General features: G+C 43.9%; 1 long non-coding RNA gene across 1 annotated transcript in view; it reads right to left on the reverse strand.

Annotated features, from left to right (window-relative positions):
- LOC306982338 overlaps positions 1-12,000 on the reverse strand; it is a 342,720-nt gene extending 330,720 nt beyond the window's left edge. Inside the window, exon 1 of the long non-coding RNA XR_013794191.1 lies at positions 11,921-12,000. This is a non-coding gene — a long non-coding RNA (uncharacterized lncRNA). The remainder of the gene's footprint in view (positions 1-11,920) is intronic.
- Positions 12,001-14,393: the final 2,393 nt, after the last annotated feature.

Here is a 14,393-nt window from a genome sequence, read left to right on the forward strand (position 1 = left end):
GATATAAAAAGCAAACAGTTCTATTTGTGGCAACAAAAGTGAGTCATCAAATGATCGTCAGTACACTGCTTTCCTTCCACAGTGAATAATAAACATTGTTTGGGCCTTTCAGCCGTTCATTTGTGCTGCCTCTGATGTAAAGGGCGGAGACAGGTGACACATACAACAAAAACATTCTTCAGTTTAACACGTCTTTACTACATCACCGCTACGAACTGTCCACCAAAAGGAAAAACACAACACATGAATAAAGACTTACCATTTATTTAAAAAAAAAGGATACAGTCGGTTCTCTGTCATCCAGGTACTGCAACAGTGCAATTTCCTGTAAATCAATGACCAGGTGATGTGGTTTTGGTTTGGCTTCCCACTGTTGGTTCTGCTCTCCAGATGTCAGTTGAGGATGATGTGGAACCTTGTGTTGTTCAGCAACTCACCAACCTGTCCTATTTCAGTGAAGAACAGCGTGGAGATGTTCTGGCTCTGCTTCAGTCCTACACCTCACTCTTTGGTGACATGCCCTCCCACGCTACGGTACTTGAGCAAGTTATAATTTCCACTTTTCAGCTTTCATTAAGCAGCATGTCTGAGGGTTTGTTTTCAAATCAAGCCCAAGGCATCTCAGATGGAGACCAAAAACATACCACGGGGATTCGGACAATAACTCCTCCTTTAGTTGGCATTAAACCTGTCCCACTCACTCCTTTTCATGATAAAACAGTTTGTGACGTCTGAAGAATGTTTGTAGAGAGAACGAGTGTTGATTTAGTGGCTAAAATCTTTGAGGTGCTTTGACAACATTTGTATCAAGAAAACAACAATATAGGAAAAGTTAGTGATGTCACATGGGCACACTGTGTTTGTCGAGAACTCACAAACGCAAGTAGTTATTGTGAATGCTGCTGAAAGAACTGGTTTAATCTGTGTTCTTATTGTTTGGTGTGACGAAAAAAAGGGTGTGATGCATTCTCCAAACATGAACAGAACTATCGTCATCACAGCGGTGCCTCCCAACATCACATCCACTTTAAAAGGAGTCAGAGAAGAGACAGAGCAGCATCCACCAGCGAATACACAGAGGACATACTGAAGCCAAGTGAAGACTCTGACCATGAAGACTGCACTGAAGCTGCTCTTTCCTCTGGCCTTAACTGTGGCCCTCTCCATCAACTCTGGTAAATATCAACTAATACTCTTAACTTTATTTTCCCGTCCTGGTTCCTTTGGTGTGACCTGCTTTTGTCTCTTGCAGTTGTCGGACTCTCTTGTAGAACTTGTACGGACTCAACTGATCCAACATGTGCAGGCACGACTTCGGACACCTGCTCCATCGGAGTATCCAACTGTGTCTCTATCATCATTCAGAGTAAGATATTTTACATTTTCAAAAATATACTTAAAAATATGTTTAATGAAAGCACCCAGAAGGAGGAGCTAACTCTTCCTTGTCTTTGAATTACCCACAGCGACCACAGTCAGTCCAACACCCGGTGTTTCCACTCAGAAAATAAAAAGCTGTGACACCAACAGTTTCTGTGCATTGGGGTCCCAGGACTATTCACTGGACGTGGGAACTGCAAGTGTTTTGGCCAGAGCTGAATGCTGCAACACAGACGACTGTAACTCTGCCGACGCAGTCGGTGAGTGAGCGGTTTCACCAGGATTGTTTTTAGGTTTGGTAACACTTGGTTTTGACTCTACTTTTGTCTCTTCTGTGTCAGTTCCTGCGCCCTCTGCTTCCGGCTCTCTGCAGTGCGACAGCTGTAACCCTCTGACCAACTCATGCACCTTAAAAGTCACCTGTAACACTCTGGAGGACAAATGCTTCACATCCTCAAGTAAGTTCTACACAAGGCCCAGAGCTGGACACCTGTAGGGTCAGAAGAGCAGAGCTCTCATTGTAACACATTCCAGTTTTTTACTGTTTTTCTTTTTTTATGTGAAATTCTAGACCATTGTTTTTGTGCCACATGTTAACCTGGTGAACACCTGCAGGGACATTTCTCATAGTAACATTATCATGTTGTTGTTTGCAGTAATACCTACAGGACAGACCTCCCCAGTCCCGGCTCTTGGCTGTGCCTCCACTAGTCTGTGTGATGTTGCTGGATCTTTATCCAGCTCCCCTCTGTTAGCGACTATCGGCTCCATCCAAGGTACACCGACCTGCAGTACACAGACTACTACTGCAGCCCCTACTACTACTACTACTGCAGCCCCTACTACTACTACTACTGCAGCCCCAACTACTACTACTACTGCAGCCCCTACTACTACTACTACTACTACTGCAGCCGCTACTACTACTACTGCAGCCCCAACTACTACTACTGCAGCTCCAACTACTACTACAACTACTGCAGCCCCAACTACTACTACTGCAGCTCCTACTACTACTACTGCAGCTCCAACTACTACTACTGCACCCCCAACTACTACAACTTCTGCAGCCCCAACTACTACTACTGCAGCTCCTACTACTACTACTGCAGCTCCAACTACTACTACTGCACCCCCAACTACTACAACTTCTGCAGCCCCAACTACTACTACTGCAGCTCCTACTACTACTACTGCAGCCCCAACTACTACTACTGCAGCCCCAACTACTACTACTACAGCTACCCCAACTACTACTACAACTACAGTAGCCCCAACTACTACAACTACAGCAGCCCCAACTACTACAACTACTGCAGCCCCAACTACTACAACTACTGCAGCCCCAACTACTACAACTACTGCAGCCCCAACTACTACTACAACTACAGTAGCCCCAACTACTACAACTACAGTAGCCCCAACTACTACTACAACTACAGTAGCCCCAACTACTACAACTACTGCAGCCCCAACTACTACAACTACTGCAGCCCCAACTGCTACTACAACTACAGTAGCCCCAACTACTACTACTACAACAGCCCCAACTACTACTACAACTACTGCAGCCCCAACTACTACTACTACTGCAGCCCCAACTACTACTACTACAACAGCCCCAACTACTACTACTACAGCAGCCCCAACTACTACAACTACTGCAGCCCCAACTACTACTACAACTACTGCAGCCCCAACTACTACAACTACAGCAGCCCCAACTACTACTACAACTACAGTAGCCCCAACTACTACAACTACAGTAGCCCCAACTACTACAACTACTGCAGCCCCAACTACTACTACAACTACTGCAGCCCCAACTACTACAACTACAGTAGCCCCAACTACTACTACTACAACAGCCCCAACTACTACTACTACAACAGCCCCAACTACTACTACTACAGCAGCCCCAACTACTGCAACTACTGCAGCCCCAACTACTACTACAACTACTGCAGCCCCAACTACTACAACTACTGCAGCCCCAACTACTACAACTACTGCAGCCCCAACTACTACAACTACTGCAGCCGCAACTACTACCACTACTGCAGCCCCAACTACTACAACTACTGCAGCCCCAACTACTACAACTACTGCAGCCGCAACAACTACAACTACTGCAGCCCCAACTACTACTACAACTACTGCAGCCCCAACTACTACAACTACTGCAGCCGCAACTACTACCACTACTGCAGCCCCAACTACTACAACTACTGCAGCCGCAACAACTACAACTTCAGCAGCCCCAACTACTATTACAACTGCAGCCCCAACTACTACCACTACTGCAGCCCCAACTACTACTACTACTGCAGCCCCAACTACTACAACTACTGTAGCCCCAACTACTACCACTACTGCAGCCCCAACTACTACCACTACTGCAGCCCCAACTACTACAACTACTGTAGCCCCAACTACTACCACTACTGCAGCCGCAACTACTACCACTACTGCAGCCCCAACTACTACAACTACTGTAGCCCCAACTACTACAACTACAGCAGCCCCAACTACTACTAATGCAGCCCCAACTACTACAACTACTGTAGCCCCAACTACTACAACTACTGTAGCCGCAACTACTACAACTACTGCAGCCCCAACTACTACAACTACTGTAGCCCCAACTACTACAACTACTGCAGCCCCAACTACTACAACTACTGTAGCCCCAACTACTACAACTACAGCAGCCCCAACTACTACTAATGCAGCCCCAACTACTACAACTACTGTAGCCCCAACTACTACAACTACTGTAGCCGCAACTACTACAACTACTGCAGCCCCAACTACTACAACTACTGTAGCCCCAACTACTACAACTACTGCAGCCCCAACTACTACAACTACTGTAGCCGCAACTACTACAACTACTGCAGCCCCAACTACTACAACTACTGTAGCCCCAACTACTACAACTACTGCAGCCCCAACTACTACCACTACTGCAGCCCCAACTACTACCACTACTGCAGCCCCAACTACTACAACTACTGCAGCCCCAACTACTACTACAACTACAGTAGCCCCAACTACTACAACTACAGTAGCCCCAAATACTACTATAACTACAGTAGCCCCAACTACTACAACTACAGTAGCCCCAACTACTACTACAACTACAGTAGCCACAACTACTGCAGCCCCAACTACTACAACTACAGTAGCCGCAACTACTACTACAACTACTGCAGCCGCAACTAGTACTACTACCACGACTGTAGCCCCAACTACTACTACCACTACTGCAGCCGCAACTACTACTACAACTACTGCAGCCCCAACTACTACTACTACGACTACAGTAGCCCCAACTACTACTACTACTGCAGCCCCAACTACTACAACTACTGTAGCCCCAACTACTACCACTACTGCAGCCCCAACTACTACCACTACTGCAGCCGCAACTACTACCACTACTGCAGCCCCAACTACTACAACTACTGTAGCCCCAACTACTACCACTACTGCAGCCGCAACTACTACCACTACTGCAACCCCAACTACTACCACTACTGCAGCCCCAACTACTACAACTACTGCAGCCCCAACTACTACCACTACTGCAGCCCCAACTACTACCACTACTGCAGCCCCAACTACTACAACTACTGCAGCCCCAACTACTACTACAACTACAGTAGCCCCAACTACTACAACTACAGTAGCCCCAAATACTACTATAACTACAGTAGCCCCAACTACTACAACTGCAGTAGCCCCAACTACTACTACAACTACAGTAGCCACAACTACTGCAGCCCCAACTACTACAACTACAGTAGCCGCAACTACTACTACAACTACTGCAGCCGCAACTAGTACTACTACCACGACTGTAGCCCCAACTACTACTACCACTACTGCAGCCGCAACTACTACTACAACTACTGCAGCCCCAACTACTACTACTACGACTACAGTAGCCCCAACTACTACAACTACTGCAGCCCCAACTACTACTACAGTAGCCCCAACTACTACAACTACTGCAGCCCCAACTACTACTACAGTAGCCCCAACTACTACAACTACTGCAGCCTCGTCAGCGGTGTCTTTGGTGAGAATGGGTTTGCTTCATTCTCTGCTGGGACTGATCCTGATGATTTTGTTTTAACTAAGTAATGTTGTTGTTATTATTTTTATATATATAAATATATATACTGATATATATACTTGAAGTATTTGTTAACGTCATAGTATTTATTCAGCAGTACGAAGTTCATTTGATCTATTCTTTACTTCGATCTTAATAATTTTCTACTGCAGGCAGTAAGAACTCATGTACAAAAACTTTATTTATCAAAGTGTGAATTATCAGTGAAGCCTGAGAGGGAGAACTCTGTGCTGAGGTCAATTCTGTGGATGTGCTATTTATTCATTTGATTGTATTTATTCATTATTCACAATAAACATGTATTTATTATTTTGTAAATGTGTTCTGCTTTTCCCTCTTTTTAAAATAATGTATTTTGTGCAGTGAAGTCGGCTTCATTGCATATAACACCTTTCTGTCCATTTTTCATGAAACTGACAAGCATTGTCCTCTTAAAACGTGCAAGGCCAACCATAAAACGGCACCAATAAGCCATGGTTTACAAATGGTATTGTCAAAGCATGTAAAAAGAAAAATCATTTGTATAGATTATATTTAAAACATAGAACTATAGAAACTGAAAATAGATACAAGTCATATAAAAGTAAGTTGACAAGCATAATTCGATCAAATAAGAGGTACTATTATCACAAATGATTGGAACAACACAGAAATGACACCCAAGGGACCTGGAAAATACTAAATGAAATCATTAAGAAGGGCAGGAAAACATTTAATTTGCCTCATTTTTTGTCAATGACAATCAAATCATAGAAAATAAGAAGGAAATTGCAAATGCCCCACATATTGTTTTCACTGATGTTGGAACTACATTAGCTAACAACATTTTAGAACCTAAAGACACACAAAGATTAAATTGAAACAGTTCAAAACAAAATCTAAACTCACTTTTCATAAGAGAAAATGAAATTATAGAAACAGTTAAAACAATTCAAGAATAAAAGGCTCTAACATTGATATGATGTAAGTAAAAGAAATGATTCATTATGTGGTAAAACCTTTTATGTTCATTTGCAACCAGTCCTTTCTTACTGGCACCTTCCCAAGAGAAATGAAAACTGCAAAAGTAGTTCCAATACATAAAAATGGAGATAAACATATATTTGAAAACCACAGACCTATCTCGCTTCTGCCGCAATTCTCCAAGATTTTGGAAAAGTTATTTGCAAATAGGCTCGACACATTTGTTGACAAATACAGTTTGTTAAGTGAACATCAATACGGTTTTCCATCAAACCGATCGACTACAACAGCAATCATGGCTCTTGTGGAAGACTTGGCCACAGCAATAGACAATAGTGAATATGCAGTGGGTGTTTTTATCGATCTGAGCAAGGCCTTTGACGCCATAGACCAGACAAGACTTTTAAAAAAGATTGAAAGGTTCGGTGTCAGGGGACCTGCATATGCCTGGCTGGAAAGTTATCTCAGCAACAGATACCAATATGTACATATACACAATGTCAACTCTGAAAAAAAAAAAATTACACATGGGGTCCCACAAGGCTCTATTTTGGGTCCAAAATTGTTTTTAATGTATATGAATGATGTTTGTGAAGCTTTGGAAAACGTAAAATGTGTATTATATGCGGATGATACCAGCCTGTACTGCTCTGGAAAGGACCTGAAACAGCTCCTTTCTACAGGAGAAGACGAGCTCACAGTCCTAAAAGATAAGATAAGATAATCCTTTATTGATCTAACAAAGGAGAAATTCACTTGTTACAGTCGGCGTTCAAGAAGATCACTCAGAGTTAATAAAGTGCAGCTGATACAGAGATTATTGCACATGTTACTTTACAGTCTTATTGTACAGTCTGACAGCAGTGGGGATGAAGGCTTTGCGGTAGCGCTCCGTCCTGCACTGAGGGTGTCTCAGTCTGCCACTGAGAGAGCTGCTCAGCTCTTCTACAGTCCCGTGATGGAGGTGAGCTTGGCTAACACCCTCCTGTCCCTCACCTCCTCCACAGAGTCCAGGGGGCAGCCCAGGACGGAGCTGGCCCTCCTGACCAGCTTGTTCAGTCTGTTCTTGTCCCGCTCTGTGTGGCCCGGGGCCCAGCACACGGCAGCGTAGTGGAGAGCAGAGGCTCCACAGAGTCATAAAAAGTCCTGAGCAGAGGCCTGCTCACTCCGAACGACCTCAGTCTCCTCAGAAGGACCTCAGTCTCCTCAGAAGGTGGAGGCGACTTTGGCCCTTCTTTTACAGGGAGTTGGTGTTGTGGGACCAGTCCAGTTTATTGTTGAGGTGAACACCCAGGTTCTTGAAACTGTCCACCTCCTCAATGTCCTCCCCCTGGATGTTCAGCGGTGTGTGCGGTAGTGGCTTCCTCGTGAAGTCGATCACCATCTCCTTCGTCTTACTGATGTTCAAGCACAGGTGGTTGCGCTCAGTCTAGGATGACTGACCGGTACTCCAGGTCGTTCCCCTTAGACACACAGCCCACGATGGCGGAGTCGTCGGAGAACTTCTGGAGATGACAGCTGTCCGTGTTGTATGTGAAGTCCGATGTGTAGATGGTGAAGAGAAACGGTGAGAGGACGGTGCCCTGAGGGGCCCCGGTGCTGCAGACGACCACCTCAGACTCACAGCTGCGCAGCCGCACATACTGTGGTCGGTCCGTGAGGTAGTCGATGGTCCATGCGGTGAGATGTTCATCCACTCCCGCGTCCTCCAGCTTCCCCCGCAGCAGCGCCGGCCTGATGGTGTTGAAGGCACTGGAGAAGTCAAAGAACATGACCCTCACAGCGTTCCCGCCGTGCTCCAGGTGCGTGAGCGCCCGCTCCGACAGGTAGATGACAGCGTCCTCTACTCCGATGTTGGGTCTGTAGGCAAACTGCAGCAGGTCGAGGGTGGGGCTCACCACAGAGTGGAGGTGGGTGAGGATGAGCCGCTCCATCGTCTTCATCAGGTGGGAGGTCAGGGCGACTGGTCTGTAGTGGGCTGGTTCCCTGGCGTGCGCTGTTTTAGGAACCGGGATCAGACAGGAGGTCTTCCACAGGACGGGGACCTTCTCCAGGCTGAGGCTCAGGTTGTAGATGTGGCAGAGGACCTCGGAGAGCTGGTCTGCGCAGGTCCTCAGCAGCCTGGGACTGATGCCATCTGGTCCTGCAGCTTTCCCCCGCTTCAGTCGCCTCAGCTCTCTCCTCACCTGGTCCGGTGTGATGGAGAGGGGGGAGTGAGGGGGGGACTGGTGTGGGGGTGGACTGCCGGGGGTGGGGCAGGTGCTAGAGGAAGTCCGTATGGTGGGGGCTGGAGACGTGGGTGCAGGGGGGCTGGAGGCAGGTGAAGGTGGTCGGGGGAGGGGGGCAGTGTCCAATGGGCTGGAGACGTGTGAAGAGGAGGGAGTGGGGGAAGAATCAAACCGGTTGAAATGTTTGTTGAATTCATCCGCCCCGCGCTGGTCTCCATCAGCTGTCCCTCTGGCACTCTGTCCAAAACCGGAGATGTTCTTCAGTCCCCTCCACACGTCCCGTGCGTTGCCCTACGCCAGCTTCTGCTCCAGCTTCTGCTCCAGCTTCTCGCCATAGTCCTTCTTGGCCTTCCTGATCCTCCACTGGAGTTCATGCTGGACTCTCCTCTGCTCCTCTCTGTCCCCTGAGTTGAAAGCCCTTTTCTTTTGGTTCAGGAGGGCTTAAAGTTCAGGGGTCACCCAGGGGTGGTTGTTGGAGAAACACCGCACCTTCCGGGTTGGTACAGTGTTTTCCACAGAGAAGTTGATGTAGTCTGTGATGCAGTGGGTCAGGCCGTCGATGTCATCTCCATGAGAGCTGCAGATCATGTTCCAGTCTGTGGTCTGGAAACATCCTTTAAGTCACTCTTCAGCCTCTTCACTCCACACTTTCACAGACCTCTTCTGTGCTGGCTCCCTTCGCACCTTGTGCATTTATTCATTTCTTTTGTTCCAGGGCATCTTTCACACGCTGCCTTGGGAAGGAGAGAGAGCGAGGGGAAGGATGCAGACTTACTTATTTAAAGGTCTTATATCATGCAAAATCGACTTTTTGGAGCTTTTAGCCATGTTGTTATGCTATTTCCTTATCAAAAACACCCCCAGAGTGGTTTGTGGCTTCATTCACGCAGCTCTCAGTAATCCTCCTGAATCCTGCTCTCTGAGGCTCCGCCCTCTCCTGGTGAACGACTGAGTGTTCAGTTGTGTCGTCACAGCGGAACAGAAGTGCTCGACGTCTGTAATGTAATGTCTTACAGCCTGATTTTAATTTGTAAAACAGCTTTTTCATTATTTCTGTCGTAAGAGAGAAACAAAGAGAAAAAAAAGGGGGAAAAAAATAAATTAAAGAAATAAAAAGGATGTGCCCGAGGTGCTTCCAGGTCAGCTGAGGCAAAACCAACACATCCCTGAGTGTCTGAAGAGATCAGTCATGTTTGCGCTGCAGCTGAAGATGGAGCTCGTTATAACTGGACACACCTGTTCTTTATTCTTAACTAACGATCATGTCACGGAGAAAAAGAAGCGCGTTTGGCTACGAGGACGAGGAGTTTAAATGGTCTCAACTTATATAGCGCTTTTCCACCTACATTAGGCACTCAAAGTGCTTCACAGCAAGGATCCACTCACCCATTCATACTCTCATTCATACACCAATGCACGCAGACACTGGGGGCAATGTGGGTGAAGTGTCTTGCCCAAGGACACAATGACAATGTGCCGTTTCAGGAGGTGGGAGTTTATTCAACCTTTTTCAAGGAGAGGCCGCTCTCTCAGAAGCTGTTTTTTTCTCCGGGATTCAGCGAATATTGTTTTCCTGTGACTGTCACTGATGGATGTTTGGTTAAACCCTCGCCTGAACCAAAGTGGATTAACTTTTATAACCAACGCAAGTCCCATAATGTAAACAGCGATGGAGCAGAGGGTGAGTCAATCCAAACGCGGGTTAGCTTGTGTGTTTGCATGTTAGCATGTGTGTGTTAGCATATTAGCATGTGTGTTAGCATTAGCATGTGTGTTAGCCATTTATGAAGCTGTGTTGCAGATGTCAACTCTGTATAACTGCATCATGAAGTAACTTCTTCTTCTTCTTTCTATTTATTTGAACAGGGACAGTGTACAATATACATTAACCTCAAAGGGAGAGATGCATTGTACCAGGTTATAGCACTTGTGCTAATTTCCACCTGTAGTCCCTGGGCAGACTGATGTCAACAAAGTCATAAAAATACTAATACAGAATAATACATTTCCCCAAAAACAGCATTAAAATCAACACACACTTCATTCATTCAAAGCATTAGATTTCACGCTCTTGCATACACACCAATTACAGGACATTATGGGAACAAGTTTCTTTTAAAATAAGCCATTTTTTAGCCTGGTGTGAAAAAGTGTTAAAATTTACACATGTGGTCAGCTCTGTTGGCAACATATTCCACTGTTTGATGGCCACACTGGAGAAAGCGGAGCTGCGGATTTACACTGGGGCATCTTACACTCGCCCCCAACAGTCGACCGAGTGGCTCGAGATGAAATTTCTGAGCTCAGTGAAATAAACTTTTTTAATGGAGGAGCTGCAGTACCATTAATTATCTTGAACAACAGACAGAGATTTGAATATATGATTATGTTTTCAAAACTTAATATACTATGTTTTTTAAGAATATGACAGTGATGATATAAGCGAGATTTTTTGTCATGAACTTTCAGAGAACTTTTGTACAATGACTCCAGGGGCTTTAATGCTGTTTTACAGGCCTGCGACCAACTCGTCATGCAGTAGCGAAAGTGCGGGATTATCATCGCATTTAGATAAAGATTAGAAGCATCTATAGTCAAAGAGTTTCTGATATATCTAAAATTCGCTATGTTAAATTTCAACGTATTGGTTAATTTTTTTATGTTTTTTTAAATTTAAATTTGGGTCCAGAATGACTCCTAAATATTTAATTTGGTCTACATTTGAGATTTCCTGACCTTCAATGGTGATTTTTGGTCCAGTCTCACATAGTGAGGATTTAGAGCGATTTGTGAAAAACATAGAAACCGTTTTGTCAATATTCAAGGTTAAATGAGAGTTTTTCAACCAAATAGAAATGTTTTTCATTTCCTCGGTTAACTTTTGGGTAACCTCTTTAACAGTTTTCCCATGAATATACACCACAGTGTCATCAGCATACATTATCATTTTGGCATTTATACAAACAGATGGAAAGTCATTAATATAAAGAGAAAACAGCAAGGGCCCTAATATAGAACCCTGCGGCACTCCCATAGTGCATGCTCGTAAGGGAGATGATACATTATTTACTGATACACACTGTTGCCTTGCACTGAAGTAAGATTGAATCCATTTTATTGTACTTGTGCTTATGGAGAAATGTGTTAACTTATCTATCAGTAGTTCATGATTTACTGTATCAAAGGCCTTACGCAAGTCAAGAAAGACTTATTGTTGTCTATTTATATTACGGTAAAGTTGTATGAGCGGAGAGAGGGGGCGGAGTTAACTGAATCGAAGCGTTTTGTCTTCCGGGTTCGAAAAATACCTCCAGAAAACACTTATATTTATCACAAAAACGAGTGCTCCATCATGGTAGAGGTACAATATATCATATACATGCCTATACTTAACTTTGGAATGGCTAAAATAGCATGATATAGCTCCTTTAAAGGCACACTGTGTAACACTGCTCTCCTTTATGTTCTGGACCTTTAATTCAGGACCCCTGCCCGAGAGAGACACGGCCAATTCACATTAGATATAAAAAGCAAACAGTTCTATTTGTGGCAACAAAAGTGAGTCATAAAATGATCGTCAGTACACTGCTTTCCTTCCACAGTGAACAATAAACATTGTTTGGGCCTTTCAGCCGTTCATTTGTGCTGCCTCTGATGTAAAGGGCGGAGACAGGTGACACATACAACAAAAACATTCTTCAGTTTAACACGTCTTTACTACATCACCGCTACGAACTGTCCACCAAAAGGAAAAACACAACACATGAATAAAGACTTACCATTTATTTATAAAAAAAAGATACTGTCGGTTCTCTGTCATCCAGGTACTGCAACAGTGCAATTTCCTGTAAATCAATGACCAGGTGATGTGGTTTTGGTTTGGCTTCCCACTGTTGGTTCTGCTCTCCAGATGTCAGTTGCTTTTAACAAGTTTATGTCCTACAAATGAGATTTACATGTGGATATTTGGTGCTTTCAATAGTTTTACCTGTGTCATTGAAAGAAAAATAAACTAATATTTGTAAGAATTTATTCAATTTCTTGTAGAAACAAGAACACAAGAACATTGTGTTGTGTCTGAAGATATCAACTGTAAACTTGTGTGACATGGCTTCTGATAATACTACACTGTATACAGAAGTAATGCACATTCTGTAAGCAGAATAAACATGTTTAAAAACTCAACCCTATAAAGGTAAGGCCACACAAACAAATGGCAATAAAACACAAAACAGTTGCTGCCACAATTTGGCTAACGAGGGTTTCCGTGGAGCTTTAAAAACATTCGATTAGATTCAAACTGGCATTAAATTTCTTCAAAAGTAGCAACTATTGCTCAACTATTTTTACCGGATAAGTACATATACATAGTTCAAAGCACATTTAACATTTACAGCTTTGGATACAATTGTACACAGTTTAATGACACCGGTATCGTTCAATTAACTTGTGAGTAGAAATTTCTTCTCATTCCTCTATTTGAGGCAATGTTTTTGAATCTTAAATGAATCTCAACAGATTTTGTGTGTTTGAGGCATTAATAATATACTGTATATTCTAACTTATCACACAGGCAACTTTGTATTCGTTTTCTCATGTTTTTTTGGTGTATGTTACTTCACCTTAATTATTGCAACATTGTTCAATTGTTGATATTTAAATAAATGTATTTGAAACAGTGTTTTCAGCGCCTTTTTTAGTCTGACATGCGTGTTTAGGTTTTTGTGCCAGTGCTGGACCGACGGCCCGGCCGATTCTCAGCCGCCATAATAAGTGACGTCACGTGACTCAGCCGATACTGGGCCATCATATTTAGGGGGAGTCGCAAATATTGAACCGATGACGGCCCGACTCTGGGCCAGAGATACATTGCTACCTGGGTAACGTATAGTATATCATAACCGATTATTTTAGCTGACTTTTGCCCTCATTATTTCAGTCTGTACTTGTAGTACCAACACGGAGAGTGAAGTGTCCTCTGTCAGGATTAGTTGTGTTGAATCATTTTTTCAGAGACGTGACTTTAACCCTTTCTCTTCTATAACTGAAGCTAACAAGGGGTTAGGGAAACACAAAGCCAAAACCAAGTCTCAGTTCTCAGTCTGAATGACAAAGTAATACATTAAAAACATGTATACCTTTATGACCAGTTTCTGTGGAGGAGGTGGAGGAGCAGTAATGGCCGCCGCTGACAGTTGAGCTCAAACATCTGTGATTTACTGTTTACTGAAATGACCCAACATTGACCCAGCAGTTGGGTTTAAAAAAACTTCCCAACTCTATGAAAATAACTACACTACAAACTACAAACTCAACCGATTGAGTCTTTGAATGGAGACAGAAAAAAAAAAGCACAAAAATAGTAGATGGATAATTAACAAAAGTCAAATATACAAACGAATGCTCTTGACATTTCTTGAAGCTGTTTTGAACACAACAGTAACTCGAGTCTGAACTCTCACGGTTTAGACCGGCTCAGTTTGGGTTTAGCATCAGACTTGGCAAACACTGGCCCAGACTTGAGTTGTTCTTTACAGTTACGGGTGAAATCACATCGAAAGTAGAATTACGGACACAACGACAGTTTGCTCTTGTTAGCACAGAAATCTGACCACTAACTCCCAAACTGCCTGTAAAACAAAACAAAAAAAAAGATTCACATGAATTCTAATTTTAGATTA

This window comes from Gobius niger (genome assembly GCF_951799975.1).
Source record: "Gobius niger genome assembly, chromosome: 24".
Lineage (NCBI taxonomy): Eukaryota > Metazoa > Chordata > Actinopteri > Gobiiformes > Gobiidae > Gobius > Gobius niger.